General features: G+C 41.2%; 1 protein-coding gene across 7 annotated transcripts in view; it reads left to right on the top strand.

Moving 5' to 3' along the window:
• The window catches only part of CAST (calpastatin), a 227,658-nt gene that overhangs the window by 127,951 nt on the left and 82,369 nt on the right, over positions 1–17,338 (top strand). The window lies entirely within an intron of this gene.

The following is a 17,338-nucleotide window of genomic DNA, read 5'->3' as shown; positions in this document are numbered from 1 at the left end:
ATGTTAAAGCGGAGCTCTGCTCAAACGGGGAATTTCCGCTTTAAGGACTGCTCCCTCACTCCCCATTAACGATTGGCACCTGTGGGGGGGGGGGGGAGCGGGTACCCGAATTTGACAGGTACCCGTTCCCACTTCCGGTCCGATCACCTAGGCGATCGGAAGCGGAAGGTGACCTCCCTCCCTGTAGTCTTTTGGGACACGTAACAGGTCCCAGGAGACTACAGGACCATTCATGAAGCGCAGCTCTACTTGCATGCACAGTGGGTACCCGGCTGTGAAGCCGCAAGCTGTCATAGCCGGGTGCCCACAGTGAAGATGCCGGCGCCTGGAATACAGGACGGCCGGTGAAACGGGCTGCAGGGGACACACCGCGGGACCGAGGGACAGGTAAGTGGCTGTTTTTTAAAAGTACACAGCTACAGTTTTTGTAGCTGCTGACTTTTATTTTTTGACAGGTTGAGTGGAACTCTGCTTTAAGGGGCACTCTGATAGGCACATTTTATGTTAAGGGGCACACTGATGAGCACATTTAATTTTAAGGGGGGCACAAATGGGCGCATACTGTGGAAAGGTGCACTCTGATGGGGAATATGATGTAAAGGGGCACTCTCATGGGGAAATATGATAGAAAGGGGTACTTTGAGTGTAAGGGGGCACTCTGGCAGGAATACCTGATGTAAGGTGGCAATGTGATGGGGATACCTGATGTAAAGGGGCTTTCTGATGGGCACACCTGATGTGATGGGAATACATGATGTAAAGTTGCACTCTGATGGCGACGCCTAGTGTAAGGGGGCACACTGATGGGCACACCCTATTCGGACCTCGGCCAGAAGAAAATTTTAGTGATTGGACCTCCTTGAATGTTGATTCAATACCCCTGCCTTAGACAAATAAACGCCAGATCCAGACCATTGGTGCAGATTAATGTAAACATACCACAACCATACCAAAATACACTAGATCCAGGACTTGCTGCTAGAAACTACATCACATAAAAAATGTGAATATTGTGCTGTGTAATTCAGCAGAACAAACTTCTTAAGCTACATTTACACTGGCGATTTATGCCGGCGCGAATTGGAGCAGCAGGAATGTTCTGATTCCTGCTCCGGCTCTGAGTAGCTAAGATGGCTGCTGACCTGTTCACTATAATGACAGGTTGTTGGCAGCCGCAGATATTCATGACTATCCACACAGCCAGCGATTGCCTGCAGTGATTGCTGCTGGATGCAATTAGTGCAGAGAACCGCGAAGAGCTGTAGCTGCCAGCAGCCTGTCATTACAGTGAACAGAGCCGGTGGCCGCTCCTACCCACTCAGATCCTGCAGCAGGAATCGGGAGATTAATGCTGCTACAGTACGCACTGGCCTAAATTGTCAGTGTGAATGTAGCCTTACCTTACAGCGATCTACGTTAGTTTACCAAACATTGTTTTGGTTTTTTTTTAGGTTTTTTTTAAGGCTGCTTCCACACTTTAGAGTTTCAAGAACTTAAGTAAAATTGTGCATTTTTCGTGCTCATTTACGAAATGCACAAACTGCCTGTCACACATGCAACGCAGGAAAAAAGATGCATGGAAAAAATGCAGGTCAAATATAAAATGTGCGGTTAAAAAATGCACACTCAAAAAGGTACATGAGCTACTTTCCCAAACTTGTTGCGCATAGGTAAGCCCATTGAAATCAATGGGCTGCCCTATGTGTATGGTGCAAAACTGTATTGCCATTTTGTGCAGGTTTACAAAATGCAAAATGTGAATTTTTTTCACAACTGATTAGGGATTTTTTTTCTCTTGTAAAAATTTGATTTTAGTTACTGGATGAATTGTTTGCTGACAAAAAAAAAATGTGTTTCACACTGTAATAAGTCAGATTTTAGCTGATTCAGGCATTTTTCTAGAGCAAGTTTAAATGAAGCAGTCTGACTGGTTAATATAGACAACATAGCACTTTGTGGGGATTTGTAACCTATTCTACAATTTTACCAATGTGTCACTTGGGTTCCTAAGCAGTCACTGTACCAGTGTATATGAGTAGGACACATTTCACCCAGTTGATCTTTCAATCCTTTAGAACACGTGTCAAACACAAGGCCTGTGGGCTGAATCCAAACTGGAGAGGGGGTGGGTGCAAATGGCTTTGGCTCTTAGCCATGCTACCAGAGCTGGAGCCAGCTGTCAATCATTATTGACATTATTGTCAGGATCCTTCTGGATCCTGGGTGGCTCTTCCACGTTAGCAGACAGTGGGCAATAGCCCACTATAAGCTGACTCTGGGCCACCTTACAGGAGAGCTAAATTTAAACAGGTATTAAACCCAAGAGCAAACATTTGTTATATTGCAACTTACCAATTCTTAGATATGATGCCTGCATTAGGTTTCTTTTTTAGGGTTTCTTTCCTATATTTTCACCTGGTTATCCAGCCAATAACTCTCTTGTTTTTCAACAGAACAAGTTCCCCTGCAAATGAGCAGTTAGAATGTTGAGACAAACTATTTACCACTGACAGAGGGGCTTAAAATGATCAGATGTTATTTGTTCTTGTAAAACTTTTATACCAAAAGAAAAGCAAACTGTTTCTGTAACTGCAGTGTGAACTGGAATTTGGCTTCAATTTATAAATGTATCTAAATCTGCTAATACATCTAATACCCCCTTCCCCACAGACTGACAATACTGCTGTCCAAAGATGCCCCCTCTGCTCATTCATCCAGGGTGGAGGCACTCTCATACATGAGGTGTTTTACTGGCCAGACCACCAGGTGAAAACAGAGGGGAAAAAGTTTAAAAAAAGAAACCTAATGCAGCTCCCACATCTAATAATTAGTAAGCTGCAATGGGTTATATCTTTGGTCTGGGGTTTAGTTTAATACCACTTTAGGCTATGTTCACACTTCTGCACTAATTGCGTTTGAGCTGTTTCTGCATTGCATTTTGCGTTACATTTTTCGTTTTTGCCTCATTTTTTTTTTCTTGTTTTTTCTTGTTGCTAGGCAGATTTAAAACACAAAATGCATCAATAACAGGGCAAAAGCACATCAAAAAACTCAATACATGCTTTTCTGCAGCATTTCCATTGAAGTCTATAGAACCAAAAAGGCAACTTTTTGCGTTAAAAAGTTCCTGACCCTTTCCAAAAAACGCTCAGATATGATCATGTCCCATAGGAAATCATGTTAAATGTACTGTACTGCTTTTCTGCAAAATGCTGCAGAAAACACGTAGGTATAAACCCAGGGTGAATGTATTCCTGTGACCCACAAGAGAAGTATGGCCAAAAAAGCTTTGACCAAACTTCATGTGATCTTTCCCTTTAAACATTTGTCTCACATTTGTGTACCTTGCACAGTTATTGTGACAATTTCTAAGAGTATCATTACCTTAGGGAAGGTACAGTTCTGGGTGGGGCGAGTTTTAAACATATTTCCTGCGTATATTTCCCAGGTGTGGTTCTGGCTTTTTAAAGCTCCGAAACCGTAAGAACAAACAATAAAAGGTCATACTAAAAACCTTGCTTTTGCAAATTCTTGAGCTCTTATACCAGAGCATATGTAGCATTTTCCTGCTTTTTGAACTTGGGACATTCAATCGTTTTACTTAGTTGCACATCCACCCAAACTAATATTTTTTATGAGAGCGTGCGGAATGGTTACAACTTTCCTTTTTTTGCTGTCATGGTCCCTCATTTCAGAGAATGCTGAGATTTTGTTGCGGACACTTTGTTCTTTGCTCCTAATGCTGCTTAGTCAAATCACAATAGGGAGCTGAGGTACATTGATGCAGACTAGCCATGTCTGCAGTTGTGTGCTCTGGCAGCCATGTTGCCTGAGAGCAAGTACAGATTTAGATCAGGTCATTCCAATTCACATTCTCTGATTTGTATGTCACAGTTGCTCTTTTACTTTTATCTGGGACTCAGAGATTTCCCCCTACTAAAGCAGACCATGGATGGATAAAAATTTTGCTGGTTAAGCAGGGACCAGCTGCATTTTGATCCCTGTGTGGCCATTCCTATTTGATAGAAGTTAATTGTTAGATTCCCCCATCCAGCTCGCTCGTGTGGATGGAGGAATTTGTTCACTTTTTTTTTCTAGCCATTAAATTGTTACTAAACCCACAACAGTAAAATCAGTCTGTATATGCAGTAAAGCATGCTTGTTATACTCACTGTGGAATCTGAGGGTTTTACCCTCTGCAGTGTGTAAAAATACTGTTTGATCCTGACTTCTCTGATTCTCCCCTTCTGAGCACATGCTCAGTTTGGTGTGTATTGCTAGAGAGTTTTTTTTTTTTTTTTTACTTGGGAGAGTGCATGTGATCAGCACAGGGCCAATCTGCTGAACACTCATATAAGTCACAAGACTGCCTTAACTGCTGATGAGAAAAGGTATTTAGCAGTTTATATTTACTAAAATAATTGCATTTCCATGTGTGTACTGTGGGAGACCAGATAGAGTGAATACACAGTCCTGGGTTTAGTAACACTTTAAATGAAGATAAAGGACCATTTTTATAGCCAGCTTTACTGTCCAGGTAATAACAGTTTCTTCAGACAGGAACTGAGGGAAAATCTGCACCAGAGACATAGACAGCAATACAATTCTGACAGAGGTTCTAGCCCTCCACTACCCTACTAACAAATTGAAAAGCATTTGTATATCTGTCTGGGTTGCTCTTGGAGATTTTCTCTTGTTTCCTATCTGGTTGGCACCGTTACAGTCGGTGAGGGGAAATTTTTCTAGTGAATACTCAGATAACAATAAAAGCCCAGCATAGGTTCTAGTTCTTCTGTACTCTGTCCAAATCTAAATGAAAAGAAAAAGCTGGGATTACACTTTGGATACCATTCATTCTTGTGTTAATGTATGTACTAAGGCAGCTCATTCGTTTGAATGGACATCCAATGCATTATTATGAACCAGAAAACATAACTGCTTTTTTTATGCCAACATAGCACACCCTAAAGTGGTAGTAAAATGTCAAACCTTTCCCCCTGCAAGGCGCTGTCATGATGTGCTAGTGTGCATTGCATTCTAGTACATTATGAGAGCCACAATGACGTCACTCAAGCACATGTGCGCAGGAGTCATGGCTGCGGCACATCTCTCTCCATTGAGAGCACAATGCGCATGTACCGGTGACGTCACCAGCTGCTATACAAGTAAATATCTCCCAAATAGTGCACATTTAGGCAATATTCACAGTACCTACAGGTAAGCCTGATGGTAAGTAAGCTTACTTGTAGATACAATATAGACAAAGGAGTTTACTAGATCTTTAATACTTTACTGTGCATTATGGTGCGCTGGAGGGCAGGAGATTTGAGGGTAAAGTGCATTATTGAAACAAATATAGCCAACCTTAAGCTTTTAATCAGTGAGGCAGCAGAAATACAAGTGATGTACAACATTCAGTTTAAATAAACTAAATGCATTCCAGGTGCATTAAAAACAAAAAGTATGCAAAGTTTACAGTTTGTTTTCCTTTTAAAACAGCCACAGTCAGAGTAGGAAAGCCTGTCTCCTGCCAGTATGGACAATAAAAGATTCTTGCTGTGTGCAGAGGTCTGACACTTCCCATATAAGTCAGAGCCAGAGCTTTGCAGTCAGCCAGGGTCTTTCTTTGAAGCATTGTGTCAGGAGACAGGCTATTCTTTCCAGGCCATGACTGATTTTGTTTTGTTGCACCTAGAATGTATCTAGCTGATTAACCGCTTCCTGACCGCCCTATAGCAGATATACTGCTACAGGACAGCAAGGGTGCGCAAACTCAGATGTATTTAGTTTGCATTTCTGGGTAGGGGTACGTGCTCCACCCGCACCACCATTTGCGGCCGCGGCTGTCAATCAGTCCCGGGTAGTGATTACTCGCCGGCGCCCAGTGATTGTCGAGCATCTCTGAAGGGGAGGAGAACTGTTTGTAAATAAAACAGTTCTCCTCCCTGTCAGCTCACGCACACTGCTGTGCACAGCCATGAAAAGAAGTTTGATTACAGTGAAGCACACACACACGGCCCCATAGTAAAACACACCCAGCACGCAGTTAACCCTTTGATCACCCCTGATATTAACCCCTTCCTGCCCAGTGCCATTAGTACAGTGTCAGTGCTTTTTTTTTTTTAGCACTGATCACTGTATTGGTGTCACTGGGGATGTCAGTGAAACCAAGTCATTTCCCCCCAGTGTCAGAATGCCCGCCGCAGTCCTGCTATAAGTCGCTGATCGCCGCCATTACTAGTGATAAAAAAAATTTCCAGTATCTATACCTCCATTTGTAAACGCTTTAACTTTCATGTAGACCAATTCATTTACACGTATTGGGATTTTTTTTTCGTAGCAAAGACGTAGCAGAATACATTTTGGCCTAAAATTGTTTTTTTACTGGACATGTTTAATAGCAAAAAGTAAAAAATATTGTTTTTTTTTCTCAAAATTGTCAGCAAAAAATAAAAAGTAAATAAAAAATCAAATACCACCGAAAGAAATCTCAATTTGTGGGAAAAAGGACATGAATTTAATTTGGGTGCAGTGTTACATGACTGCGCAATTATCAAAGTAACGCAGCGCCGTAATGCAAAACATGACCTGGTCAGGAAAGAGGGTGAATCCTCAGAAGGGCAAGTGGTTAAAACTAAATCAGTTCAGTTGGGCCTAAGGGCTGTTATGAGCTGTGGCAATGTGAGCATTAACCCAAAAGTGTGTCATACAATACATGCATTGTGGTGCCATTCATTTTGAAGAGCAATCCAACATAGTAAGGCAGTGCATATGTTTTACATCATTCTGCAGTTTTGTGATGTCCAGTTTTTGAAATTGTTTGGTGCTTCAAAAAACCATTAATTTCAATAGAGTTTTCAGCGCTAGTATAACTCTTAAATTATGATATTTGATTGTAAAATGATCAATATTAGGATTTTGGCTGAACTTAAAGTTGGTTGTAGGGGTTAGGATGAGGTTTAGAGGCTGAACACAAGTTACCGGCTAGTTTGATAACTGTGGGGTTTAGTGACTAAATTCAGGGTCAGTACTTGGTGGTAAAGATTATATTATAGTGTATGTAGTAAAGCAGAGGTGGCCCTTGGAACCCTCTGATGTGGCCCTCAACCTCATACCAGGGAAGGGCATGCCTGGGGTCAGAAACCTGTTGATTGTGATCTGGGCTTGCCGACCTGCCATCCCAGAGTATCAGAGTGCATCCAGATGGCACCGGCAGTGGAGGGAGCGAGAGTTGCATAAGCTGATGCTTCCTCTGTAGCGTCAGCGCCTGTCCCAGGCGGAGTGATACCAAGTGCACTTCACCTGGGACCTTTTAGCAGCCTGGAGACAGAGAGCGATGCCAGTAGAATCTAAAGGGAAAAAGGTCAGTGAATTAAACAAGACATACACTGCATATATTGGCACCTATAAAAGGGTTGACCGCTATTGGGCTGCTTTCACACTGATCCGTGGGTGCAGCACAGTGCACATGCGGCTTTCCTGAGGGTTGGCTGCACTGAGCCATAGACTTCTATCCATGAATGCAAGACTTTAGGTACACTTTCAGAAAATGCACCACACCCCCAAGTTATACTAGAAGTCTATGGCAAAGTGCAGCTAACCCACAGGTGTTAAACCACAGTGCATCAGTGTGAAAGCAGCCTAATAGAGGGCTCAGGACAGTATGGACCTGTTTACATTTGCAGTTTGAGGGACAGTAAAACCCGATAGTTGAGACATGTTTTTACCACATCCCCCAGCCACTGGTGTAGCGTCAAGGGTCGCAGTGGCAATCCTGCACCATGCTCCAAGGGGCTGTGTGACCTCCCTGTCACATTCTGTTTTACACTTGGATAGGAGAGGCGGCATATACAGGAACCGATCCTCTCCATTTCCTCCTGCATTCGCAGATGCAGGAGGAGAATGTTCATTATGCTGTTCAAGATAAAAAAAAAAGTTACATTCTAGACCATTTCATTTCATTGTGGCCTGTGACTGGTTACCAAATCGCTTAAGTGGCCCTCCCTCTTCAAAAGGTTGAGCACTCCTGTAGTAAAATATCATGAAAAATGTTTTGACTGTTGCCCCTACACACGAAACAGCCATGCCAGTTTTCAGAAACTGGAAAATTTGCCATAGGTGAAACCTGGTGTTATAACAGGACCATTGAGATTTGATCACATTGGAGAAAGCTATGGTGTCTTAGGGTTTAGCATAGGCCGTCTACAAACTTTAGGAGACAGATACATGTGTGAGCACGATTCAGCTACTGAACGATCTCTTATGTCTTCAGGCACCTACAGTTCACTGAGGGACTGTAAACAATGGCAACACTATTGCAAAGAGGACAGTGCAGTAACACCAGATTTTATCTTTTCCAGAAGAAGATAAACAGAAAACCATTAAATGAGAACCTGTGTTGTGTTTGAAACCATATGCTGAAAAGGAGAACAAGAACATGCGCTCCAGTGTGGTAGTGATGTTGGGACTTGTAGTGCTGACACCCGTAATGACAGTTTTCAACTTTCCTTAGAGTAATTAGTTATTATCAATCAGAAAATGTTTGTATAGCTGCAATATATACAACCACAATTTTATACACAGCTCAACCAATTAATGTTTCCTATACTTGACCTTATCACACTGCTGGTAAACGTTGACCAGTGCATTGAAAGCTAATTATAACTGATACATGGGAGTAAGTGCAGTCACACTAGAGCATTTCCTGCCAGTGACTTTATGTCGGAAGTACAATCAAGTTTTCCTCCAAGACAATGCAATCAAAGAGTTTCCCGATGATATCCACACTGATATACTGTAGTGATTGTCAGCTTTGTGTGGATTCGTTTTTACAAGTGATTTTGTTCTGGTGTGATATTGCTCTTTTTATATTGTCTACACTCTTATGAGTTGTTACCTGTATTCAGACATAAGGAACCCACACACTAGATGAAAAATCATTCTAAAATCTGACAATTGGACAGTTCATTTTTGGTCTAGTTAATGGGCACAAATCGAAAATCGGTAGTGATGTTTTTGAGCCAAAAAATTTAAGGAAAAGGAAACTTCTGCCGAACAGATGATAAATTGAATGGCTAATGTGTTTCTCGCCCATTAAAAATTGAATTGTTGGTACTGCGCATATGTGACTCACAAGCAAAAAAGGCACAGAAAACGGATTCATCTTATGCACTTGAAATGATTTATTGTTTGAAATTCAGGCATTACATGGTGGCAATATCGTTTGCTCTCACAACCATGTGTTCGTTTTCAAAATAGCACTCAACTGATTTTTTTGAGTAGTGTATGGGTAGCACAAAGTGTGTTGTCTGGATTTCATTCACACTTATTTGAAACGATAAACTACAGTTTACCTCCCAACATGCAGGAGGGGAGTAAAAACCTCTCCAACTTGAGGGGATATCCCCTTTTAGAAAGCTGGCACCGGAACAGATGTCTCACGTGGAATATTTTTCTCTCATCTCCTTATCTGGTGTAAACCATGACATTTTGGATTTCCCATTAATTTGGTGACATAGCAGCCTTTTTTTTTTTTTTCACCTGGGTATTACTCAGGCCAGTCAAGGTAGAACATTCTGTGAACTGGGTTCCAGTTTTTAAAATGTTTATCTTTTACATTCTTTTGTTTTCTGTACCTTTTTTCTCTACTTATGCTTCGTTTTTTTTTTAAGTGGGTCTAGCTGAAATGTCCGTTTTGGCAAAAAATAATTTAAGGGGGCTGTAAGAAGGGCAAATGTGGAAGCACGGATTTATAAAGGAGCTGGTATGCGAGTGATCTTTAGCTCTCTCATATAATGTGTCTCTCATCTATAACTGTCTAGGTCTAGAACATGGTTTGCCGTCTGGCTCTGGGTCTGTCATTCAGATTTTCATTATGTACACAACCAAGCAGCTAGCATTGCTCCCAACTGTTCCTTGTTTTAAGGCACTGCCCCTCTTTTGAGTCTCCCTGTCCCTCTTTCCTCCTCAGTTGTCCCTGATCTGATTTATAGACCTCTATTATAACAATTGGTTATTTAAAGTGTTACTAAACCCACAACAGTAAAATCAATCTGTATATGCAGTAAAGCATGCTTGTTTTACTCGCTGTGGAACCTAAGGGGTTAATACTCTGCATTGTGTAAAAAGGCTGTTTGATCCTGACTTTTCTGATCCTCCCCTTCTTCTGGTGCCCCCCTCTTATCTCCTGATAAGACATATCATGTGGAGTCACACTGCACATGCTCATTTTGGTGTGTATTGCTAGAGGGTTTTTTTCCTTGGGAGAATGCATGTAATCAGCACAGGGCCAATCAGTGCTGTCCACACAGAGGTCAGGGATTCTGAATCCTCCTAGAGCAGAAAGAAAACTCCCCCCTACAAGCTTTAACCAGTGCTCTCCTGAACACTGATAGAAAGCCACAAGACTGCTCTAACTGCTGATTATAAAAGGTATTTAGCAGTTTATATTTACTAAAATAATTACATTTCTGTGTACTGTGGGAGACCAGATAGAGTGAATGCAGGGTCCTGGGTTTAGCAACACTTTAAGGAGTTAGTCCTCTGCATTGTGTAAAATGGATGTTTGATCCTGTCTTCTCTGATCCTCCCCTTCTTCCATGTTCCCCTTTTCATCTCCTGATAGAGCACATGCTCAGTTTGGTGTGTACTGCTAGAGAGGTTTTTTTCTTTTTTTTGGGAGGATGCATGTGATCAGCACTGTCAAGACAGAGGGTCAGGGGTTATGCAATCTCATAGGGCAGTGAGAAGAGAATGAAAGCCCCCTCCTACAAGCTTTAACCAGTGCTCAGCTGGACACTGATAGAAGTCACAAGACTGCTCTAACTGCTGATGAAAAAAGATAATTAGCAGTTTATGTTTACTACAATAATTGCATTTCCATATTCTGTGTACTGTAGGAGACCATGTATAGTGAATGCAGGGTCCTGGATTTGTTAACACTTTATATGTCCTTTATCTACATACTTACATGTCAGAAATTTGGGAAGAAGTTCATCAATTTTAGCGCACACATTGTTCGTGTCTGGTGTTCTTTTTAACTCTGTATCTTTACAAAAATCATCTTGTGTAAACGAGCCCTCTCCTTCAGAAATTAGAAAGAGCGGTGACTGTGCATGATATTCCAGCTGCCATTAAAGGAAATATAAAAAGTGTCAAAGGTACCGATTTTACCCTTCTGATTATTTCAGTAAAAGTAATTCCTGCCTTGCCTCTATGCACTCCACAACACTGTAATCTTGCTCAATATGTAATTGATTTTTTTCTGTAAGCCTTTCCTGTGGTGATAGGCCTGCCTAATCACGGTCTTTCATTGCTTGTGTTTTGTAGAGATGACAGCTGACATTAGTGTACAAAACACACAGCAGAAAGTTGTTCATTTTGGCATGGGTGTGTCTCCAGTCCTTGCACCTCCTCTCATGCAATCCAAACGGCATGAGTCAGTCAGCTATTGTGTCAGTTGTTAAGCAACCATGTAATATTTTGTATCAAGATATATCACACTGAAATAGAAAATAATAAGCTCAGCAATAGGTATGTCTTGTGTTTCTGTTCTTCTAACATGTCATTATGTGTCCTTCTGCTGCACCCCTCTCTAGTAATTTGCATAGTAATTTCCATACAATATACATAGATAATCTAGTATAATCCATAACAGACAAACAATGCATTAAAGAACCTTAAAAATAAACGTATGTATGTAACACTTTAATACATTTTTTAGGTGAAATGTATGTTTATTTTCTGAAGTTGTATGTAGCAATTGTTTCAAACACCCAGCTGACATCCTGTCCATTAAAGTGTTTGTGAACTCAAAACACTACATTTTAATATGTTGCTGTGCCTGCACACTGAAATGTCAGGAACACTATCATTTTTAGTTGTGTTTTTTTTTTTTTTTTGCGCTATAGTCAAATAAATTACCTTATTCAGTCCTGCCACTTCCTTTTCCAAAGTGAGAACTCTGGGACAGGTGAAACGTGGCTATAAGTGACACTTTCCTGAAGCACATTGCAGCGCAACTGACCATTCAGCATTGCACTGATGCACATTGTGGTGCAGCGTCCTGCCAGATATGATGCTCATGTGTTAGGCAATCTATTCAAATGAACGGACTTCATGCATGCACTAATGCACCTAGTGGTGTGAATGGGCCTTTAATCTTGTGTAATGCCCTGTCTACATCTAATTATTATTTGAGGTATTGGGTGTACATCTGCTTATTTTCTACACAGAAAAATCACCTGCTATTTGGTTGCCTCCCTCTGCAATTTCATCATCATCTCCACTTGGCAGCCATTACAGTGCAAAAGGCCACACAGCAAAGTTCTGTAAATGATATGTGTTAATTTCTGTACAGGTTTGGGTTGGTTTACAAAAGTGTTTGTCAAAGTTAATAGTATCATTGGTACTTGTCTGATAATTCACCAGATTTATATATATATATATTTTATATGTTTTATTGAAATATATATATATATATATATATATATATATATATATATATATAAATAAATCCAGTGAATTAACAGACAAGTACCGTCATTTTGTAGATCTGTATCCATAGGGCTGAAGCAGCTAGACTTTGAGGAAGGCCCCAATAGTCTTTGTGATTTGAGTATTATTGCACTGCTGATGGATGGATATATTTTTTTTATGCAAACCTGTGAAAGCAAAAAAACAAAGTGCAACTCACCTCCAGCACTGTTCGCTAACCATCAGAGTACTTCTGGGTATGGGGAAGCATGTCACCTGCATCCCCACTATGAGGAGTTTCTGGCACTCAGTCAGTTGTCAACAGTACTAAGTGACCACTGTGGGGGTGTTAACAGGGACTGAAGTGCAGCTCATTGTCCATTTTCCCCTGAAATTTGTATATATTTATTTCTGGTAAAGTGCAAAAATTCCATCCTGTTTAGTCAGCCTGACTATAAAAAAAAAAAAGTTGTTAGTTGGAAGCCTAACTTGACAAGCATGCCTCTAGGCAAATATGCACACTGATTCTGCAGTGAATGTACCTAAATATAGGGTGGGTATGCTGTCTGTCTGGAAATTGTGCAAGTTTAGACCATCTGCATTACTACTATTTAGGGCGGAACTCCAGGAAGCCTAAACATTCTCCTTGCAGTGGAGCTGCACCCCTACTGCAAGGTTTAAGAGAAGTATGTTTTTTTTCCCTATGTATACTTACCTAGCTAGATGCAGCATCTGTCTCCCGCTGGCTCTAAGGCTAGGTTTGCACCTATGCAGGTTGCGTTTATGCCGCTTTTGACATGTTTTTGCTGCCTTTTTAATGCGTTTTTTGCATTTTTTAAAAAAAAAAATTTCTTGTTGCTAGGCAGATTTAAAATGCAAAATGCATCAAACATGCAATAAATGATTTTCTGCAGCATTGCCATTGAAATCTATAGAACCAAAAATGCAACTTTTTGTGTTCAAGAAAGACCTGAACCTTTCCAAAAAATGCACCAGATGAAAACACGGAGATGCAAACATGTCCCATAGGAAATCATGTTAAATGGACTGTACTGCGTTTCTGCAAAATGCTGCAGAAAACGCTTAGGTGTGAACCTAGATTAAGGGCGTGAAGTTGCTGAGTTCTCTGCTCTGAGCAGAGAGTGGGACTATCAGACACCGCTGTCTGCTCAGCCCCCCAGCACTCACTGGGGGGCTGGGCTGTGGAAGGGGGGAGCTGCTGGCTCAGGCTGTCAGCGCTTTGCTGAGAGACTGAGCCATGTGCCGCTCCAGGCTCTGGTGTGGATCCCGACTGGGATCTTTTCCCAGCTTGAACTGGCTGAGTGACGTCAGCCGACAGCAGACTACAGTACGCTGTCAGCTGAAAACTGGTCACAGGAGTGCAGAACGAACTGCACTCCTGTGTTCCACAGGAGAAGTACAGCCAAATGAGATTTGGCTGTACTTCTCCTTTAAATGCTCATTTATGTATAGGGGATCTGGAAAAGCAGATTAAGGCTGTATTTACACAAGAACAGGCAGCACTTTACCTCTACCTCAGCTGTCCATTCCTGACAGCGATAGGGGGCAATGTAGTGCACTATTCCGAGCATCACACAAAGCTCCCTTTTTTTTTTTTTTGTACACACTTTATTTGAAGTGTACAAAAGCATGCTTCAGTTATATCGCTGTAAAGCAGCACGATATGCTGCTGTACAGTGTCATGCAATTCTGTACAGCTTGCTGCGATAAAATGCAGCATGCTGCAGTGCAGCTGCAGGGTGTATTGCAGTGTGAATAAGACACACAGAAATAATTGGTTTTTGCGTGTTCTTGCGGTGACAGGCAGTTGACAATTCAGTAAAACGCCTGTCACTTCACTGGTTTGAATTAGCCCTTACTGGATCCTCAGGTCCAGCAGGCTCCTCTGTACTGCAAGACTGGTTCCTGCAGCTTCTTCTTCCCCATGCTTAGCAGTCTAAGATCTTCAGACATCATCAAGACCAATGCAGGGCCATATATTAGATGTGAGGACTCTGTGCCGCGGCCGAGATGCTCTCAGGAGTGACGTCATCGTGACTCAGCCAATCAAGCGGCCAGAGCCCGTGAATCCGGAAGGAAGACCGGGTGAAGATGAAAGCCCTGTCAGCGGCGACAGCGCACCGCTTGAGGGCTTTGTTCTAAGGTAAGTTTTTCATAATGTGTTTAGTATGTGATGCATCCTTAAAGTGATACTAAACAGAGAAGTTATAATTGCCATGATTCATTTGCATGCATCATTTAATGCATGACACTGTAACTTTTTTTATTTTCTAAGTACCTTAGTCTTGCAGTGCTGTTGTATGGTCACATGATCTTTCCTTGTTCTTTGGCACGTGCAGGGAAAGTTCCTTGGGAGGGGCTTCTATTACTCTGCTGATGTATGCTCTCTACAGTATGAGTATGTGCCTGCACAGCCCTAATTGGTGCTTTACAGCTTCTTCTAAATCTTTGAGCATCAGATGTGTATTTTTTTCATGCATTAATATGGTGTAGGCAGAGTCAAAGATGATTGACACTAGCTATTACTTTGTTCATACGGCATCTGCATCCAAGGCTCTTCTTTTTACTTTACAGGTATTGGCAAAATACATTAGATATATTGAATACTGATTTATATTAAAACAAGAGTTTCTTAGTGAATGTAATCAATCAGCATGTCCTATCCCACCCCCATAGTGTTTAGTAATGCGAGAAAATGGAAGAGGCGAGAGCGAGTGGGCCGCCAGTTATCTGAAGTGTATATGCGTGCATGTGTGACTTTATAGTCATTTGGGGTGCACAGATAAGAAAAAGTAGGAAATGAACAGCTTAGAAGGGAACTGTAACTGGAGCGTGCTCAGTAAATGTGGCAATGGCTGGTCTGGCTACAGCGGGGGCACAGAAAAGGAAGGCGGGGCAGCGAACAGCAGGATCAATCAGGTGTATGTTACTCTACACAAAATGAATGCTTTAATCGCTCTGCGAGTATGTACATTTTGTTATATAGCATGGGGGTTTTTTTAATATCCGGGGTTAAGGCCTGGTTCACACCTATGCATTTTTTAGTGTTTTTATGGGTTTTTCAGAAACTTCCTACAGTCCATTTAACATGGTTTCCTATGAGACACGTTCAGATCTATGCGTTTTCAGCTACTGCATTTTTGGAAAATGTCAGGGTTTTCTTTTTTCCCACAGCAGATTGCAACATGCATTAGTGTGAACCAGTGCTTAATGACACTTTTTTGTTTTAAATGCATGCATTATAGAAACTTGAATTTACCTGAAAACCTGAATTTAACTAGTATAAGCTGACCCTGTACAAAAGTGCTCAGACTGGGAGAGAGAAAATCAGCACACAGTCAGTCCTTTCTGCTGCAGTGTTTATGTGCTAACAAGGATCCAGAGGAGAGTGACAGTGAGATGAGCTTATTGGTTTATTGGACGCTTGCGTCTCCATAGAATGAAGGAGGGACAAGACCTATAAGTGTTACTGAACCTTGGCAGTGAATATACTTGTATCCTGCTCTGCCAAACAGATGTGGTGTGGCAGGGCTGTGTAAATTTCAGAACTGGATAGAAAGAAATGCAAAGCCTTTGATCGTTAAAACAACTCCCATACATGTATTTCATCTGTGTATTTAGCTGTTTGCCTAGAGTTCAACTATAAATTGACACTATATGCAAGCGCATTATACATTCTACCATGATTGTGAAGAAGAGACAAACGTGACTCTTATTACCAGGAAATCTGAACACATCTATTTAGTCTCCATGTTTCAGGAACACCATGCATTTATTGGTTCCTGTATTAAGGGCATTATTCCCGTTTAGTTTATATTTACCTAATATTCCACATAACCACACTGTTTATTAGATTTGCCTAGAACATGTTATATCTCCTGCCAAGATTCCCAAACTAGTCAGCTGCCTCTGTGGAAGACCTTTGTGATGAAAAGCTTAGTTTAAAGTTTTTTTGTTTTTTTTTCTCAAGATGTTATTGCTTTTGTCTATTTTGGTTGGTCAGTTATTTCTCTCTTGCCTGTGAAAAAATACACATACAAGGTTTGTGTGTGTGTATATGTAAAACATAATATATATTTATTACACAAAGAGCAATAAACAAGGGGCAGTAACCAGCATGCTGGCATAAATCTGGTTGCTGTGGGCTACCACCCTTAGTACAGTAATACTTGGATACAACTACTACCCTTCAGAAATACTTCAGTGAACCGAGTATCATAAGGCAGATAGTCGCCCAGAGGAATCCCTGGTTGGTGAGTCATGTCATGCTGATTGCCAAACACAGGCAGTGTGCAAGCAGTAAACAATAAAAAAAACTGCTATCGCAGTGCTAATACAATAAATAATAGGTGAAAATTTGTACGATGTTCGTGCAAATTAGGCAATGCAGAAATTGAGAAGGACTAGAACCTCTGTCTTTTTTTTTTATGATCTCTTTACCCATTTGGGAGATTTAAAATTCTTTCCTGTTCCATTAGCATCAAGACAAGAAATGAAGGGAATGGTTGTCACTGGAAGAAAACCTCACCGTATTTCTAACCCTTCCTCACGTTCCAAAAATAAATATTTTTATTTTATTCGTACAATACAGGACACAGGGCGTGTATTCATAGACAATGAGTTATAAGCAGTTGCCTTCAGGTGATTAGATACTGGCAAATAAACTTGCTAGGACCGGCCACAGAGCACATTATATAAACCCACCGCACTCTGTGAGACTGCAGGATTTTGCTAGTGTCCTTGGGTGATGCACCTAATGAAGAAGTATTTTTCCCTTTTTAAACATTTTTTTTCTGTGACACTTCCCAGATCAAAATATGACAGTTTACTTCCCTAGGCTAGC

Source organism: Staurois parvus, unplaced genomic scaffold, assembly GCF_062004578.1.
Source record: "Staurois parvus isolate SC_StPar_1 unplaced genomic scaffold, SC_StPar_1.0 ptg000218l, whole genome shotgun sequence".
NCBI lineage: Eukaryota > Metazoa > Chordata > Amphibia > Anura > Ranidae > Staurois > Staurois parvus.
The sequence above is the reverse complement of the archived record's forward strand: the minus strand, read 5'-3'. Positions and strand labels throughout refer to the sequence as shown.